This window comes from Nipponia nippon, unplaced genomic scaffold (assembly GCF_047370975.1).
Source record: "Nipponia nippon isolate SJK-2023a ecotype South Korea unplaced genomic scaffold, ASM4737097v1 scaffold_1, whole genome shotgun sequence".
NCBI classification, from domain to species: domain Eukaryota; kingdom Metazoa; phylum Chordata; class Aves; order Pelecaniformes; family Threskiornithidae; genus Nipponia; species Nipponia nippon.
The window spans coordinates 62,805,951-62,826,216 of record NW_028262290.1 but is presented as its reverse complement, the minus strand read 5'-3'; the positions used below and the strand labels follow the sequence as shown (position 1 = coordinate 62,826,216).

The 20,266-nt window shown below is 37.5% G+C and overlaps 1 long non-coding RNA gene across 1 annotated transcript; it reads left to right on the top strand.

Moving 5' to 3' along the window:
• Positions 1-5,714: 5,714 nt before the first annotated feature.
• Positions 5,715-19,425, top strand: LOC148057399 (uncharacterized). The gene is made up of 3 exons (XR_015699669.1): positions 5,715-5,849; positions 9,224-9,352; positions 18,710-19,425. It is a non-coding gene; the product is annotated as an uncharacterized LOC148057399 (long non-coding RNA).
• Positions 19,426-20,266: the final 841 nt, after the last annotated feature.

Below are 20,266 nucleotides of genomic sequence, written 5' to 3'. Positions count from 1 at the left end.
CAGATCGACAGTGAACCACACTCTAGCATACCTTGCTCTGGCTGAATCTTATAAACATGAAGCCAGTAGGGCACTTCATGTGCATAACTATTTAATCCAGAAAGTTCTTCTTGTAATAAAGGTTTTACTCATTTCAGGATCAAGGTAAATTTTCATGATTTAAGAAAATTAATCATCTTTATATGATAGTGATACTATATTTTAAAAATTTCTCTTCTTGATCCCATTTTCTGACACAGTTGCAGATGTTGAACATTATTTACTCTACAAGTCATGGTGTTCCCAAACAGCTCACTGAGAGAAGTAGGGGATGTAGGTACTTTCATGAGTGAGAAGGTCAGATTCAGGCTGCTAGGTTGGAGAATGCAAAAGAAATCCTACAGCAGTATTAAAAAATATTTCATTTATAGATACCCTGCAGGTGGAATGAACTAATAGTAATAATAAAAAAGCTGGAAAAGCAACATTTATTGCTTTTTGCTTGGAAGGTTTGAATTAGAAGCTTTTTAATGAGCCAAAGGTAGATGTGTTGGTGTCCCTTATTTTAGATAATTCGGTCTGTGGTTCTTAAAATAGATAAGGCCTACCAGACACAGTTTAGGAAAAAATAGTTTAGAGCTATAGTTAGACATTAACAAGATTGTTCTTATTGCTTTTTATATGTTAGTAGAAACCTTAAAATTCCACTACTCCACTCTTCTTATTCAAGAGAGGTGATACTTTTTAGGTTGCTCGGATACTGAAACTGTATAAGAGCAAAATAAATATTATTTTTTCTTTTTTTAATGAAAACTATTAGCTGAATATTAGAACAGCAGGTAGGTAAACTTTTAATCTAAGTTATTAAAATGTGAAAGATAAGCAGTCACAGAGCAAAATATACATAGGTTTCCTAACACGTAATAAAGGCAAATGCTCATTTTTTCTATTGTTTTACAACAGAATTTCTAGTAAGATGGTCAAATGCAAAGTCACAATATTACATTCATTATAATAAAAGGTTTTTAAAGAACCTCTTTGCGCACAGAGGATGTTAGTATGTCTATATTTGCTGTTTCAGCAGAAGAATTTTGATAAATTTATTCAGTGTCTTAAAGGTGGGTATAACATGAAACTCAGTGAGGGGGGCTAAAAGGCTGGGCTCTGTTTGCTTCTGCATTGGCTTTTTTAATCAAACAACCTTCTGCTGCTGTAACTATTCATTAGTACAGTATCTCTTTCTAATTGTAGAAAGAAGTCTTGTTCAGAATGAACACAATTGGACTTTTCATGCTAATGTTCACGTATAGTCTCTACTGTTTGTAAATTGCTCTTGAAAACACAGTGTAGGCATCTGTTTCATTTCCAAGCACAGAACACATTACTTATGCCTTTTGCATAAACTTGAGTACAGCTGAATAGTCTATTTTATTTGTTTACTTGATCCTGTAGTTTGAATAAATGTGTCTGTAAAATCTTCTGTGCATCGTCAGCGTATCTGTTGAACAATGCTGTCAGGCAAGGATCTTCTAATCAAATTTATGGTCTCTGTCAATACATTTTGTTATGGGTAGAGAATTGCCCTGGTTAACTGAACCCCGGTATCCTAGAGAAGTTTAGTATTTCCTGAACTTCACTGAAACTGAACTTGAGAAACTGAAGGCACTCAGCAGTTTTCAGAACCAGGCCCTCTATTTGTGAGAAGATAATGAGATCGTACTGGAATATTTCAGGCAGAAACAACCTGACATCAAGACATCGATAGACAGAAGTCATGACATAGGGCAGTTCTAACATCTGCTTCCTCTGACATATTGTAAACAACATCAGGAAGGTCCTCAAAGCTCTTGACATTGTAATATTTGTCAAATCCCTCAGAATGTGGAGTTAGCCATACAGTGTATCAAATGCCAAGGTGACTGGCATCAACCACTGTCACACTGGTCCTGTAAGCCATCCTTCCCAGAGTGGAATGAAGCAGAAGCAGCTATCAGAGAGGCTGCACAGTGCTCCTACACTCATGTTGGAGCTGAAGTCCTAGTCTAAACAGCTAACAGGAGCTGAGAGTATGGCCAAAAACCCAAATGATCAGATTTGCTTTAGACTGATGTGAACAGAACTTGTTTGTTCTAATCTGAATTTCTATTATAGCTGTTTATTCAACACTAATTGAAGTCTTGAACAGAGTTTTGTAATATGGACTTATGCCCATAAGCCTTGTCTTTTACATATAGGCTTAGCCTCAACGGGCATTATCCTTATGTCAAGTTACATAAAAAGTGCCAAGCCTGGAAGCCTAATATAAATTTTCCATGTTTATGTGGACAGATGGCTAAAAGTGGCATAGTTTTGGGGAGTGTTAGGCCAAAAAGCCCGCCAAAATTGGTAGGTATACTTTTATTATACTTTTTGCTTAAGACAATCTAAGTACATTAGTTTGTTCAGTCACTCCAGCCAGCCGGTGGCAATAGGCGTTTCAGTGCTGCCTCACAGCTGCATATAGAGTACACCCTTCCAGTAACACAGTGTAAAGAACAGAAATAAATTAATTTAAATGGTAACATGACAATAATGCTACTACCAATGCAGATACTTAGATACCATGCTTGAATAATCCTCAATGATAAAAGCATATTTGTTTTACTTAATATTGTGTTACCCTGTTACAAGCAATACTATATTGTAGATTTGTTGACCTGATAAAGATTTGCTATATTCTTAAAGCGTTAATAATTACTCCTCAGGAATATATTATGATTTCTTCTCATCAATATGTTGACAGAGATGCTTAAGTCTTTTTGGTGGAAACACTTATTCCTAAGATATTTGTACAGGAGATAAAAACACACTTCTAACTGAACACTAGGGAATAAATAAATACATACAAAGTAAAGGGTAGATGTTAAAAGAAAATCCTTAAAAACAACATAATTTTTAAGACCTCTGGCAGGAAAAAACCCCAACAAAACCCAAAGAAGATAATTGGAACTATTTCTTTATGTCCTTTATCTTCATTTCTTCTTGTCCTCAGAGGACTCAGGCTTGACTTCACTGTTTATCACAGAAGAGAAGCCATATAGAAATTTCCAGGCACATTGTAAAAGAATTAGGATTCCAGTAATATATGGATATTTTCTATTTCTTGGCCTTGTTGAAATTCATGAGGTTCACACAGACCCACTCCTCAAGTCTGTCAAGGTCCCTCTGGATGGCATCCCTTCCCCCTAGTGTTATCAACTGCTTCGCTCAGCTTGGTGTCATTCACAAACTTGCTGAAGGTGCACTCGATCTCACTGTCTATGTCACTGATGAAGATATTAAATAGTAATGGTCCCAGTACACACCCTTGAGGGACACCACTTGTCACTGGTTTCCATTTGGACATTGAGCTGTTAACTGCAACTCTGGCTGCAGACATGCAGCCAATTCCTTATCCATCAAACAGTCCATTCATCAAGCCCATATCTCTTCAATTTAGTGGCGAGAATGTTGTGGGGGACCATATCAAAGGCCTTATGGAAGTCCAGGTATGATGACACATGTAGCTCTTTCTTTGTCCACTGATGCAGTCACTCCATTGTAGAAGACCACTAAGACTAGTCAGGCATGATTTGCCCTTGGTGAAGCCATGTTGGCTGTCTTCTAATCACATCCCTGTCTTCATATGCTTCAGCATAATTTCCAGGAGGATCTCCTCCATGATTTTACTGGACACTGAGGTAAGGCTGACTGGTTGGTAGTTCCCAGGGTCCTCCTTATTTACCCTGCTTTCTGGGAGGAGGATGTGTAATTATTAGACTGTGATAATGAAGTATGGATAAGGAGTTGACTCCAGGAGAGACAGCAAGAGGTGACATGAAAAGAGAAAGTATCGTGCTATAGGGTAGTCAGAGATCAGTATTGGAACAGTTCTTGTTTATCCTGTCATCTTTCTTGGCACTAGTAGAGGGACACTTGTCATAAAAGTGTTCCCTGATACATCAAAGATAATATGTTCTAAGGAAAAGGATGTTGGAATATCTGAAAGAAAAGGATTAAAACAAATAGCATGAAATTCGCAACACAAACTCCCAGGATGTTGGGGAATAATTAAGCACTTTTGCTTTAAAATGACAGCATAAAAGCAATAAAAATAAATTTCATCAAAGCCTAGAAGCAGGTCTAAACATAAGTATTGTAGGGCTGATGAGTTCTATTTACTTAAGAGTAACTTAATCTTTTCCACTTTCAAATAATAAGACAAATTATACTTGAGAAGTGGAAGAAATTAGAATTCAAAACACGTCTATTTCTGCAGTTTAAGCACAGTCATTTTGTCTAATCATGTCTTATATATTCGTTCTCTTTGACGTTATGAATTTTGCACTGAACAGGAAAAAAATGACAAAGGTGCAAAATGTTTCAGAACAGGGATTCTCAAAGCTGTCATTCATAGTATGCCTTTTCAAATCTTTTCCATTCAAAAACTCCAGCTTTACTGGAAACCTGTGGTGTTGAAATTTTCATCATTATATTTTAATGATAATCTCCAGCAGTTTTGGTATACCTTTATTTTGACAGTGATGACAAAATATATGTCCATTTAAATGCACTTTGTAGTGCTTTAGACATTTATTTTTTTTTAGAAAGTACTATATCAATTTTAGTGCACATTTTCTTAGCCCTGATTTTTACTTTAGTTGCAGGAGGCTTGTTATTTGGGATTGTCGTGGTTTAACCCCAGCTAGCAACCAAGCACCACACAGCCCCTCACTCACCCTACCCCCTCAGTGGGATGGGGGAGAGAATTGGAAGAGCAAAAGTAAGAAAACACATGGATTTAGATAGCTTAATAATTGAAATATTATTATTATTATTACTATTATTATTATTACTATTATTATTATTATTATTTTATAGTAATAACAATAATAGTAATGAAAAGGAGGAGAAGGAGAGAGGGAACCCAGGAAAAACAACCGCTCACCACCCACTGACCGATGCCCAGCCCATCCCTGAGCAGTGATCAGTGCCCCCCAGCCCACTCCCCCCAGTTTATATACTGAGCATGATGTCATATGGTATGGAATAGCCCTTTGGCCAGTCTTGGTCAGCTGTCCTGGCTGTGCTCCCTCTCAGCTTCTTGTGCACCGGGCAGAGCATGGGAAGCTGAAAAGTCTTTGACTAGTATAAACACTACTTAGCAACAACTAAAACATCAGTGTGTTATCAACATTATTCTCATACTAAATCCAAAACACAGCACTATAGCAGTTACTAGGAAGAAAATTAACTCTATCCCAGCTGAAACGAGGACATGGATGATTTATACTTATTTAATTCTAACCTATATTTTGGGCAAAGTTTGACTTTCATCGGTTAATATATAATGATTAGAATAATTTACAGATTGTTAGCAATGCACAAATCAAGGTCTGCATTGCAAGAGAAGGCGGCATTTATGGCTGCTTTCATTCCTTTATTTATTTATTTATTCATTTATTTATTATTTTGTTTGCATAACAGTTGTTGATGGTATAAAGGACTTGTGATTTACTTTTCAAGATGGGACTAAAGGCAGGAATACATAACCCCAGTTAAGAGTAGCCATATATACATTAAGCAATTACTTCTCAAAAGAAGATTGTTTTCTGAGTCAGTGCCATGCCTAGCACCTAAGCAGTTAACACTCTCTCTGCTATATACAGTGAGATCATTTTGCAATCTTTGCCAGACTTCAGACAGGAAGAGTCACCTGCATTTCTGTCTGCAATCAGGCAACTAGTTTAATTGGGCAATGGCAGAGCCTTGCAGGATATCCTAATGAGCCTAATTGGTAGCGGGAATCTGGCTCCTGGGACAACAGAGATAGAAACCAGACAAAGAGACAGGTAAAGGCTATGGACTAAGAGAAATAAGATGGAAGGGCTCCGTCAGGGCTTAGTACTGCTATATATGTTTCTTTGTATTTCTTTTCTTAGTCCTTCTCACTACTTTGTTTACCAGGTATTTGCCCAAGGTACTATTGTCTATGTCTTTCTTGCTATTTGAGTAGTCCTGTGGACCTTTTTGTGCTTATTTTGGCTTTTGTTCCCAAGTGATCTGAATATGCAGGGAGGGAGTACTAGCTTGAAAGGCTGTCCAGTCTAATCACAAATCTACTTTCGCAACATTCAGTGCAATGGGGGGGAGAAAAAAAACCCAACTGATCAAACTCCATGTTTCTGAGAGCAAGAATCTTCAATGTAGCTTGGACCACCTCACTAAGAGTGTCCCTATCTTCAGCTGTCACAGTTCTGTCACTGAAACTCCTGGCAACAATTGAATTTTAATGAAGGTCTGCTGTGCTTTAGAATTTAAATGAGATGTTTGATAAAGGAGAGAAAACCTTCTGCATATCTACTTTATGTTCTTAATGCATTCGTCCTGGTAAAAATAAATAAATAAATACAGGGTTGTTTCACTGCTTGTTTTCTACAGAGATTTCCCTGCAAAGCTGAAAAAATAGCCTGATTTGCACAGAGCTGTTTTCATGCTGATTTCCCCCTGCTTCCGATAGAACCTGGTTGCTGTATATGCAACTCCTGTTGCTCTCTGACTTCCTTAGCTTTGCAGACTGGCAGGGACATTTGTTTCTAATAGTTTGAATCAGTATCAAAGTGTCTGAGGCCAGCAGCAAGTAGCTTAGTGGGGCCATCCTCATCTGAGTAGAGTCTTGGCATTGCATCTTACCAGGATTTTTGCAGGTGAGCTAGTTATTAGTCCCTAATATATGATGGTTCATTTGAATGCAGGGTACTGAAGGCTTTAATAATGCAGTTTATCCTTTGCTTACTTTCATTTGCCTGAAACTAATTTTTTTCCAGGTGTAGAGCCTACCGCTATATTTTGTTCAGAGATACTTGTGTGCATATCAAAGGAGTGCTAATGGTAAAATGCTCAGTTTGCTGAACATGTTTGGTCTCCAAAGTAAGTTTTCAAGCTCAAACTGAGACATGCATTGATTGTGGGGGAAAAGTCAAGGTTATGTATTTTCAGTACGTGTTGTGCTTTTCTCCCGTGCAGTATGTGACACTACCTAGGTATAAATGCTGCCTCACACAGATGTGCTAATGGAATTCCTGCTTTTACGTAACTGCCTTTTGGGGAGTGAGATGAGCTTGAAATGCTTTGTTCTAATTACAGGTGTTTCTTCTCATTGCTAACTGTGGGGCTATATGCGTGCAGGCATATATGTGTGAAGCAAAGATCTAGCTTGCAAACAAAAGATTTTGAACAATGGTAACATAAACTGAAAATATAACGAACTGACAATCTTATTGCAGAAACCCAAGATATTTACATGGCTTTATTAGACTATGTGGATAACCTATACATAGTTTTCTGCACCACCAGTTTATTTGGAATATCTTTTCATGTTTACCACTCTAACACAGCTCCTAGATTTAAAAAAATTCAGTACTCAAAGCAATATAAAAAAGCCTCTGTAAGAGCAGCATTAGAAACAGAGATGTGGTGTCTAAAACACATAGAAAGGGAGTGGCAGCAGCTGGTACTTCTGACTATAGGCTGAAGTAGTTTCAGCTGTGATGAGATCTGTACTGTGGTATTTCTGAAATGGATTACCTGCTCTAAGGGTCACTTAAATTCATTGTTTTCTGCATGCAGGAAGCCCCAGTTAGAAACTTGAATTCCACCATGCTCTCCTGATATTTCATGAATTATCTCTTGTTACCTGAGTAAGCACATCATCATAGTTCTTAGTTAGGCTACCCTTTGAAAGGTACCTGTGCATTTGCTTGCTTTTTTCCTAAATGAGGAAATGAAACTGTTAAAGGGGTAGGTTTGAGGAAGGTTTCACACAGGTATTTTGATATCTGCAAGGAGATTTTTTTTTTTTTTTCCCCGCCACCTGATTTTAGTATTTCTCTACTATCATAGAGCATGTTCAATTTCCTATGCAAATAGCCTAAAGTGTGAAATCAAAGTTAGGAAGAGTCTAGAGGAAAACCAGGGACACCTAGGTGACAACAATACAAACTGTCAGTGAGATGTAGAGCAGGGTGCATACTGGGGGAAAAAAATGGCCACAGTAATCAGTGACTGATTTTAGTACAGTGTTATAGCATAGACTGGGAATGAGATTATCTTCATTCCCTTCTCAGCACAGATATTGATGATGAGCTGTTACATCTACCAGGCCTTTACCTTATGTCAATGAAATTGAATGAAGAATAATTGGAAGTGGGATCAAGAAGTACACCATCATTTATTGTGCTTGATCACGTTTACTTATCACTCTGGATCTAGAAGTGAAATCACTGAAGAAACAGGCTTCACATACCTTATAATGGTATTGGGGGAAAGGTTGCTGGTTTTGTACTGCTAAACAAATTGTAATATACGGTTTAATATACCGCTATAATTCTTCTAGTGCTTATCTGTATGCCGAATACTGACTGCTCTGTGTATCTGCTAGGCTCAGGCAGGCTGTATTTTTCCCTCTTCATCTTTTGCTGACACCAGACAAATGCAATAAATGAAGACACTTGGCCAATCTAAACTTCCTCTCCTGTGCTGGAGAGGCAGTTTCACAGAATGGTACATCTGACACCTTGAGACAGTGGCAGAACATACGAAAATGATTCCTCCAGAGCTGAGTCCCTTTCTTAGACCCTCACCTCACATCTGATGACCCTTGGCTCTGGGTTTCCACAAGCTTCACATGTAGGCCCAGGCTAAGAACCTGAAGGTTTTGAAAAAAAAGATGCTTGCCTGTATGGTGGAGCTCAGTACAGATCAAAAATTTCTGACAAACACCACTGGCATACTGGTTTACACCATCTCTGTACGTAGATACTAACTTACATCAAACTTTGTTCAATCCTGTATTGGTAGCTGTCAGCACCTGGTTGATATCCGTCTTCTTGAATTGTTGGGGGAAGAACTTTTTGGTCTTTGAGATATTTATGCAGGGAAACCAGAGCTGTTTGTTTTCTACTGTGACCCTAAGTTATTCTGTTTCTGTCCTTGCATCTTTCTGACTTGAAGAGAGTGGTGTGCAGACTTCGCAAATGGCAAGCTTTCACCAGTGATATGCTCATGTGCACAGGACAGTGGTCAAGGGAATGTGAAAACCAACATTTGCTGCACTGCTGAGGGAGGGTCTTGATTGAAATCAGATGTGGAGTGAATCCATGTTGTCTGTAGGGTATAGAGTTCAAAATAGACCTTTCTGGTTTCCAAGTCCAATTTCATTTTTCAGAAGGAGCAAGCTGGCTTATTTATTTTGGATCCCAGAAGCCAACTGGAATGGTTGCTGTGGGATGACTGGAGAGGAGCAGGCACGCAAGACATCAGGGAGCGAACCAACTTCATGTACTTACCAAAACATGTAAGCATAAGGAAATAAACACAGCTCTCATTTGATAGAAGGGAACATCCTTTCATTGGTAGATAATTGAATCAAGAGGACCCTTTTCAGACTGTTTTTACAATGGCTGAAAATGACTGGTAGATTTCCATAGGGGTTTGTGCTGGAGCAGACTGTTCACAAATGATCTGGAAAGGGAAGTGGGGAGTGAGGTGATAAGGTTTGCTGATAATGCTAAATTTATTCAGAATATTAAGTGAGGAATCTGAATGAAGAACACAGGGTGCATTTTTTGAAAATGACTGGTGATAAATGGGGAAGTGAGATTCACTTTTGACAAATGCAAAGTAATGCTGCTTGGAAAAACAATCCATCTCTACATATACAGTGAATATCTTTAAATTAGTTATTACTATTCAGGAAAGAGATCTTGGAGTCATTATATAATCACACCCTGAAAACAGCAGCTCAATGTTTAGTGGTGGTCAGAAAAGTAAATAGAGTTTTGAGAACTGGGAAAAGAATTGAGAGGAAAGCAGAAAATATCATTATGCTGCTGTGTAAATCCATGTTGTCCTCAGATCTTGAATACTATTTGCAGTTCTGTTTATAATAATAAAATATTAGAAATGGAAAAGGTACAGAAAAGGGCAACAAGTATGATAAATAGTGTGAAATGGTTTCTGCATAAGAAAAAGTGAAACAGATTTGGATGCTTTGGACTGAATAAGAAATGGATAATGAGCACCACGGCAGTGAGTGAGTAGGAGAACGGTTATTCATTCTTTCTCATGACACAGAAACAAGGCAGAGCTAAATGAAATTTTAAGCAGATTTAAGTCAAAGAGTAAGAAATAGGTATATTTTTTTTTTCCACAGAAAGTGTTATTAAATTGTGCAAGTTATTGCCGTGGAATAATACGTATGATAAAAGTTTAGATGAGTTAAAAATCAATTACTGCAATCTATGGAAGAAATATTCATTAGATGCTGATAAACACAAAGATAAAACCTGTGACTCAAAGTCCTCAGGTTGCCCATTGTTGTTATATCAGAGGAAATGTAGGGGGTAAAGTGTCACAGGATGTCTGCCCCCCCCCCCTTTTTTTTTTTCTTTTCCTCCCAGCCCCCGCAATATGTACACTCAGAGACAGGATATATTGGTAGGTGGACCTTTGTCTGACCCAGTACAGCTATACTCATGTTAAGGCTTAATCACCCAAATCTGTATCTTACAACACAAGACAGTGTAACCACTAATTAAACCTGTTTTTAGAGCAGAATTCAGCCTGAAGTAACCCAGTCTTTTTACAGAAACTAACCACTGAGCTCAAAAAGGCTAAAATACTTTTATGATGTACTAAGACTACAATGGATTGTGAATCTGCAGTAAAAATCGTAGCTGTGCTTTCATGTGTAAAACTTTTCCTGTTAAACACTACTCCAGCCTCTCTCTTTTCTTTTCTTTTTTTTTTCTTTTCCTTTGTCTTCTTTTCCTTTAGCTTCTGACCAAGACAAAGAAATGGTATATAAACATGTAGGATTACTTGGTAGTAGTTGTGTAAATACCAAACATAAAAAAGAAATACTTGTTACAAGGAGAAATTAATATATTTTATTGTAGCAGTCCAGTGAACACTGTATATAGAATAATGCTATGAAAAATATATGCAAGTGGCAAAGGTCTAACCAGAGATATTCAGACATTTCTCTCTAAGCTCAGGAACCCACAATTATAGGCGACTTTGCTGTGCTTATTTATTCTTTGCAGCAGTCGTGTCGTGCTAGAACTGGGAAGAGGAAGGAATTTCTTTTCAGTTTAGGACTAGGTGACAGTTTCAAAGAAGATGGAAGGTTCCCACTGTGAGTCCAAAGATGAAGAAGCTGACCTCCAGGAATAAAGCAAAGAGCTGGATCAACTGAGAGAAGTAAAGAGTACATGGTTTTCAGAAAGACTTAAGAGCTGTTGAATCTGTACAATCTTTGCTGAAGGGTATTTCACATCCCAGTATCAGTTTTATCTTAAACAAAAGCTTTTATTTAGATATGTTCTCAAAAACTGAAGGGTCCTAAATTTCTTTCCAAACTCTTCCATGACAGCAGAGAAGCTATTTGCATATGTAACCATAGAGTCACCTTAGATGTCCTCTTGCACTCTGGATGGCCTCCTGCTGTCCCTCCTGGACTCAGGTCTATGGTAACACATACCCTGTTGTATCTGCTGCCTCTGGTCCCCTGAAATTGTGCTAGATGTACATGTTTTAGGTACCTTAATCCCACCCTTCGTGTTATTTCTGTGTGATATAAAAAATTGCTTTTGGGAATGTGAAGGAGCTCTGTTGACATGCACTTATCTCACAGCTCTTAACTATGTTGTCAGTTTTCATACAGGCTAAACTTTAACCTGGATTGATAGTTTGTCACACAGTAAGCCTGCTCACATCAATGGTGGAGTAGTTTCATACATGATTCTTTGGGGACTGAAACGGCGTGGCTAGGAAATTTTCACACTCAGGAGCTGACATACCAACAGAGTTTCCAATGGCCTTGGAAGGTCCTGGCTTGAGTGACTGTGAGGAGGTAAAGTATTTTTCTGGAGTTAAAGTGAGTTAAGCAGTCCATGTAAACATAGCCAGAGGTATAGAAAGATGCAAGAACTTGTTGAAAAACACAATTTATCATCACCTGCTCCCTCCCTAGTAAATACAGTCTTAACTTCTCTCTTCTTTCAAGTATCCTTAGCCAATGTGCACACTCTGTTGATGGATGTTTCTATAAAAGATTTTGAAAGAAAATTAGACAATCCCATAGTGTCATTAACTTTTTTTCTTTTTAGTGGTACCTATGCAAACCAACAAAGTATCACAAAATTCTCCAAAAGTATATTGTTTATTAAAATATGTCCTTCCCTACTAGGGATTACAAATGTAAATTTAACAAATAGAATTAAAATTAACACATAAAACTTCAGAATGATTCCTGAACTTTCCCATAAGGCTTACAGAGACTATTTTAAAATGACAGCAAATCAACCATACCCCAGCAGAATGTATTAACTTCAAAATGTTAAAATTAAAGTTTGTGTTGGGGAATCAGCAGAGAATAAGGCTATGGTATTTGAGACTTTCTGTTAACGTATACCAGGTATTGAATTTTGTTCTCCAAATGCTTTCTGTCAGTTTCCAATATTTTAACACTTAAAAGCTCAGCCATATCTAAGCTTAAATCTTTTAAATGAAATGAAAGTTAATGGATAAATATCGTGAACTCTGCTAAGAAATATTTGTAACACTGTTAAATAGGTAAGTTTCAAATATAACACACTAGGCAGATGGGACTCCACCTCTTCACAATGAAATATAAATGAAAGCCTTTTTCATCAGCTGAGCTTATATCCCTGTCCAACTTCCAACTCTTAAACTATATATCATTAAGATTAACAGAAATAAAAACATTCTTCAGTAGGATTAAATCTATTGTTGCAATGTAATCTTAAAGAACTCTTTCCCTTATTGGAGACAAAGCCACTTTTTTTTAATTCTGTCTTTAGAGAGAATTTTCTTTTCTGTGAAGTTATGTTTGAAAAGATGGAGAAAAAGTATGTTCTTACATTTAAGAAGGTTCCCTATAATTTTTCTGCAAGTGTCTTATTTGCAGTTTGCTACAGAATAAATAGTAAGTAAAAACATGTTTTCCCTAGGAGATTCTAAAATTTCCCTTTTTTCAATATCACCTTATTAATTTGTCCAGAAGGTTTCCCTTTTGCCCCTGGTGCCAGCATATCTCCATGATTGCATAAGTTCATAAGGAATATAGCTTTAGCAGATGTAAATTGTTCATGTTACATTGGTTAGATAAGGATTCCCTTGTAAGAAATTGAACCATGCTTGTTAGAAACCATCTAAGTGAGAAACCTAGATCTTTCATCATCATGTTTTCATAATTCATTTTTTTTTCTTATATACTTTCATCTAAAAATCAGGAGTAAAATGTATATCATAAACAGAAGCAGAAATTATAACGTTGCTTTATTAATATTTTCATAGCATTATGCATGCTTTAGAATAGGAAAGAATAGAAATGAGTTGAGTAACAGTTCTTACAACTTTGAATTACTAATGTATACATTCAGGTAATGGGCTTTTTACTCTGAAGATCTCAGATGGTGGTATTGGATTGATAGTCCAGTGTTTGGGGTTTTTTTGTTTGTTTGGGTTTTTTTTTCAATTTTGTGATTTTGGGGGGGGGTGTGTGTTGTTTTTTTGTTTTTTTTTTAATCATCTTGCAGCCTGAACCTAGAAAAAGCCTCTCATCCAAACCAGATATCTATGTAATGCAAGCACACATGGGGAGTGAGAGAAATATGGAAATAAGTGGAGAGGTAATGCTTGTTGACGCATCAGCTGAATGGTGGGAATATGCTTCCTGTATTGATCTTACCTCCTCTGCTTCAAGATATGCTTGTGCCAGAGGGGAATCAAAGTCAAATTGCTGTCATGCTTGACAGTGTACTGCTACTTCATCTCTTATGAGAAAGTAGATTCTATAATAAATAACCCGTATAAATATGAGCCAGATTTTCCTATTACATGCACTTACTTACCAACTGCATAAAGTTACATCTTCCAACTTAATATATTCATTCTTGATTATGTCCTTTCTTATGAGAGGAGTTTCATTATTATACTTACTGATATTTCATCATGAAACACTTTTTCCTCTGCTCTTACCTTGCATGTGTCTTTCATAATGCTACTAGGGAAAAAAATTTTCTCCTGCCTTGATTGGCCAATTTCTAGTTGCTCTTATTTATCTGTCATAGAATCATGAAATAATTAAGGGTGGAACAGATTTTTGGGGATCTGGTCCAATTTGCTTCTCATTGCAAGGCTAATTTCAAAGTTAAATCAGTTGCTTGCAGCTATTCTTGTTTTTAATTCTGATATGCGTCTCTAAGAAGATTCTTTCTCCTTCTCTATTCTGTCTATTCTGTTGAAGTTACAGGACTTTGTATTTGGTTTTAGTGAGCTTTGTGAGGTTCCCGTCAGTCTGTTTGTCCAGTCTACTGAGATCCTTCTGATTCATTTTCCAACTCTTCATCCCAGTTTCAGTGGTCCAGCCTCTATTGAGTTGCCAGTAAGGTCACAAGGTGAATCCTCTTGAAAACTGTTTCTGGAACCTGAAGGAGGTGAATGGGAAGAGCCAGAAAGGATTTATCAAAGTCAAATTACACCTGACTAACCTGACTGCCTTGTATGATGGAATGACTAGATTTGTTGATGAGAGGAGAGCAGCGGTTGCCATCTACCTTGACTTTAGCAAGGTTTTCAACATGGTCTCCTGCAGCATCCTTTGTCTCTGTGTTGGCATGTTGCAGTGCTACACTCTAGATAGGTGGACTACGAGAGAGGTGAAAAACTGACTGCACCATTGGGTTCAAAATGTAGTAGTTAATGGTCATATTGTACCTGAAGGCCATTTAGAAGTGGAGTTCCTCAGATGGTCTATCCTGGGACCTATCCTGTTTAATATGTTTATCAGTGGTGTAGAGGAGACATAATGCACCCCTGTCAAGTTTTTGAGTGACAGAAAACTGGGGAATGCAATTGATAATGCTCAAGGGCAGAGCTTACATTCAGAGGACTGTAGACTGACTAGTGTAATGGATCAACAGGAACTTCATGAAAATCAACAAGGACTAATGCAAAGTCTGGCTCATGTTTGGGGCCCTGGAGAGCAAAGATCTAAACATGAGCCAGTCATGAAACCTGGCAGCAAAGGTGACGAACAGCTCTCGGGGCTGTGGGAACAGGAGTCTTGGGCATGTTCAGCCTGGAGATTATATGACTTCAGGGACACCTAGCAGTAGCCTCCCAGTACGTGACTACTGGGAAACAAGAGCTTGGCTCTTTATTGAGGTGGACAGCAAGAGAGAGACAATTGGTCAAAAATTAAACAGGAGATATTCTAACTCGATATTGGGAGGTGGGAAGAAAACCACTGTTAGGACCATCAAGCATTGGAACATGTTGTCCAAAGAGGTTGTGCAATCTGTGTCTTTGGAGACGTTTGATACCCAAACAAATAAGCCCTGAGCAACCTGGTCTCAATTCAGAGCTGATGCTGCTTTTAGCAGGGCATTGGACTAGACAGCTCCTGACACCCTTACAACCTAAGTGATTCCATGAACTGATGCTGGGTCCTGGACACTAAAATCTTGTATTTCAAGCTTACCTGTCTTTCACATGGCAGGAAATCCCTAAAACTATGAGTGCTATAGTATGTTATCTCTTCCAGTAGTATCCTTTAAATAAACCTTGTTACCAAAAAAAAAACCCAAAACAAAAAAAAACCAACCCCAAAATCTTAAAAATGTGTGGAGCAACAGTGGTGCTTAGGCTGCTATATTACTTCATGCTGCCCGTATTGTGTCACTGTTTCCTTGTATTCCTGTCTGTCTGCACTTTAAGTATGAACTCTCCAAATTTGTAGCATACCGAGCAAACATGGATGCTTTTTTCCAGTGTTAGTGCTCTTAGGCAGTTCTGTTAATAAAAACAAATAGCAGCTGAAATGAAACCTCTTCAGTATAGCTGGAATGAAGTCCTAATGCAGGATAACAGTTTGTGTGTTTGAATTAGATTAACAGGATCACAAGGGATGCTGACAAAGTGCAATGCAGAAAAAATGTTTTATCATGATACAAATAGTTACATGTGTATTAATTTGAAGTCCACTAAACTTGAAGTATTGTAAAGCTCAGCTTATGGTATGAGATTGATTGAGGGAATTTATGAAGAGCAGGCAAAGCTTCCCAACAACTTACAGTAAGCAGTGAAAAACATTAATATAATTCAGAGTTTTGTCTTTCATATACTAAATCTTGCAGATACACCACCATTTCCTTGCAGACCCTGAGAAGGATTCAGAGGGTGGATATGGAGGAATCAGCACGTGGCCTGTGAAGGTTACTGAAGTTTCTATTATAAGGATTATAATCTCTGGGCTCAGATCTGATCTCCCAGATGCAGGAATCTACTCTATAATTGAAAAGCCTGATTCTAGCTTTGGATATATCCATGTATGCGGCAGGTGTGCTAGAGAATGCTATGTCATCATAGATGTGGAGTGGTGTTAAGGAAAAAAAGAACATTGGCATAAATATAGTGTAAGAGCAGAGGTAATCACCGCTGCTGCACACAATAAAATAGGTCACCTAAACCAGCTGTTCCAACACATCTGTATGTATAAATATTTTTGTGGTGCTTGCTTGTCACCATAAATTTGTTTACGGGTGGTTCCTACAAATATAAGTTTTTCCACTGTTGGATCTTTGCCATCTACTAGCAGATTTAACAGCTCTAGAGGTCAGCATCTTATTTGGGTCAGAAATTATGGATGCAGAGTAGATTATTTTTATTGATTTAATTTCCTTATTTACATATCTGTGACCTATTTTTCTGAACAGATATGGTAACAGACTCCATACAGGCAAGTGATTTTTTTTTTTTTTTTTTTTTTTAATGGAAACTCAGGTTATGTATTTTTGGCTTGCCACAAGACAGAAGCACTTGCTAAACTAACTAAAGTAAAGTATATCCTGCTATTTTACTACGCTTGTTGCCACATTGTCTCCTCTAGTTCACCGTAGTTCCCCACTGGTCAAGTCCCTCAGGCAGAGTGGTTTGGGAATAAGGATGAACCTCCTCCTGACTGTCAATGTAACAACTGTAAGTAAATATAGCATGGAGGGTGCAGACTTAAAAAGGAAGTTCTGTCTTGTGGAGTACCAAATAATGTTATCTTAAAAAAAGAATATTTTTCTTTAAATGGTATATGTAGTGGGCCAGATGTTTACTTTTTATTTCTTTCTGTTAGTTCAGGAATGTTACTTTTGCATGTAAAGTACAGTTGCTGCTATGCCTGCAATAAAAAGTACATATATTTGTCCAAACTGTGTTTAAAATACCTGGATTGTATATTTTTATCACTGCAGTGCAGAAACTACCCAAAAAGCTAAGTGGCTTATGCTGAGATAAATCAGAACTACTTCTGGATTGCCTCCGCAATATTGTAATCATTGGTGTGACTGTACGGAAACGTGATCATCCCCTGTCATGCTGGGTAATATTGCCCCGTTGTGTAGCTGAGTTTCCTTTTCTGTCAGTCTAGTGATTAACTCTTGTCTTGTGGCTGGAAGTTGGTAAGGTGTTGTGTTTGTATAGCACTTAGTAGAAAAGGATCACTCACAGAGGTATAAGGAAAGATAAATGACCCTTTGAAGATATGAAATGCTAGAAGTTCGTACTATCGGTGATAGTGGGGAATAAGGGCTCTTCGCAAGTTACCTGGGAAGGACAGTTCAGCAAAGACTTCTTGTTTTCCCCTTCAGTTTAACTTAAATTTAGTGGAACCTATCGATCTACAAAAATAATACATATGGTCTTGTTTATATACCAGTTAGTGCACTTTCTATGTGTCTGCTCTGCCTCAAACATTTATAAAATCTAAACATTAAATTTAAACAGTACTGCAATCATATGACCTTTGCTGTGGTGATACTCCTTTTTGTACCCTTTTGACTTTTGTTATTTTCTGTCAGGAAGAAATTTTTTTTGTTTTTTCCCTACTGGAAGCCTGTTATTTAAAGAGAAAATTATGGGATTTCTATATAATAAAAGCAAAGTAAATGGCTTTATTGGATTTTTTTTTTTTTTTTTTTACACTACCCGTGTTGGAGTTCTGTTGCACCACCAGACTAGACATGTTTTCCAAATTCTCCATGACATTTCACTCTTTGGTAAGTCATCCCAAATAGGTGTGGTAGTCTGGACAATATCAGGTCTTTCCAGGTCACCCTTGCTTTGAAGATAACCATTTTTAGGTTAATTGGGCAGATAAAGAATATTATTAGACATATGGGTAGGATCAGATTATACCTTACGAAGAGATGAAGCCTGAAAGGGCCCTGGGGCTTTAAAGGGATGGGAAAGAAAATAAGAGTGTATGTAATATGCTGATAGACTCTGACGCAAATACTGATGGTTAAGACTTTGTATCTCACAATTAGCCATTTGTTCAACAGAGAACTTCCATTTCTCTCTGGAAAATGGTTTATTCAAGAATACTGGCAGAACAGTGATAAAGGTCAAACATCGTGTGAGTTGGCCCAAGACAGAGAACAATATTTGTGGAGTGCTTTCTGCTAGAAAGAAACAAGACTTTTCACTTAAGGCACAGATACTTATTTTATCAAAAGTTTTCACATATACACCATCTATACAATTCAGTAACAGTATCTGAAAACCTGTTTTTCATATCTAGCCTTAAGGACTGAGGTCCTTAAGATTCTTTTTTTTTTTATTTTTTTTTTTCTAGAACAAAGTCTTCTCCTGTGGTGTCCTGCTGTATTCCACCTTACCCCTATCTGCAACTGTCTTTGCTGCCCTCTCTTTAGATGGATTTCAGGATGTACAGAAAGAAGCTGCTGGCCCTTGCCAGGCATGAACCGCTATTCTCTCTTGCCTGCACAGCAACCTAGTGGTCAATCATTTGTGCTTCCTACCAAGGAAAGGCCCTTAGGCTCCTTCTCAGAAGCTCTCACAGAGCTCAGAGCTTAGGTTCTACAATGATCTTATTCTGGTGACTCTTTCCAAAAATTGTTCTTCGTCTGTCAGAAAAAAAGAAAAAAGGGTGAGATTTTGTAGGCAGAATTTTGTCATAAACTTTTAGTTAAGTAAGCAAATTCACTTTGGAAATACTGTCAGTAAGGCTATGACATCCCTTAATTATCAGGACTATGGCATTTCACTGTTTTATGCAAGGGTGTTTGTGTTGTCTGCATTTCATTTTCCCATTGTAACTGCAGAAAATCTGAAAGTAAGCAAAAGTTAAAATGTAAATGCCATGATCCTAGCTGTAATATTAAATGTTCCCCATGGTTTTACGATTACCCTTTACAGAATCTGTTGATGCATTTTGGCAAGCACAATATTAAAAATTTGCTTGGCAAAAATCCCCTTAGCAGAACCTGACAGACAGTAAGGTCAATAAAGTTTTAATCAACGAAGGAGAAAATACTCTTCTTCCAGATGGGTACCACAGAACAATACTTACATGAAATATTTATGATTCACTTTAGAATCTCAAAGTCTGAAGCATAAGTAAAGGTTGGTGATTATTTCTAAAGTAAAATGTGTTCATCCTTAGAATTTTTGAGGATTAAATTGCTGTGAAACAAATACTAGTCTTATTACTGGAAGTATAGGATTTATTATTTGACTGAACACCAAGCTTGTTATTGAACTTTCTTGTGTTCATAACCTGTCATCACTTTTTAAGAAATCATAATTGAATATGTTGTATGTAGTGATTCTTCAGGTATCCCTGTCTCTTTAAATTGTAGATTTTGTTTGGATGCTATGCAACTATATATTTAGTATTTGTAAAGACATCATGCTGTCACTAAGTTTTTTTTGTTCTAACTGAAGTTTGTTGCATTAGAATTGTTCAGTGTACACAATGATATTCTAATAATAAAGTGTTGGTTGTTTCACTATGTGGCCTGGACCCTGTGCTTGGGGAACTCAAAAAAAAAAAAAAAATCTGTAATGAAGAGAATTCTTAATATAGGGAAATTCCCTCCCTGAGTCCTGATCCTGCTACCTCACCCATTCTCAGATTCAGACCCAAGGATGAAGAAACCCAGGAAAACTTTGATATCATGGATGGATGAATGGCTTCCCTTACATATTCCCAACCCAGTGCAATAGCTTTGCTTCTTGTTGTGAAACCTTAAGTGGAAGGTCACAAGAACTGGAGTATTGAAATGGATTACCTGATACTTTTCTATTCCCAGCAGAGAAGTAAGTGAAAACCTGCCCAGACCAAGCCAAATAAGGCCAGTGGCCACAGCTGTATTCTGAGTCTGCAGAA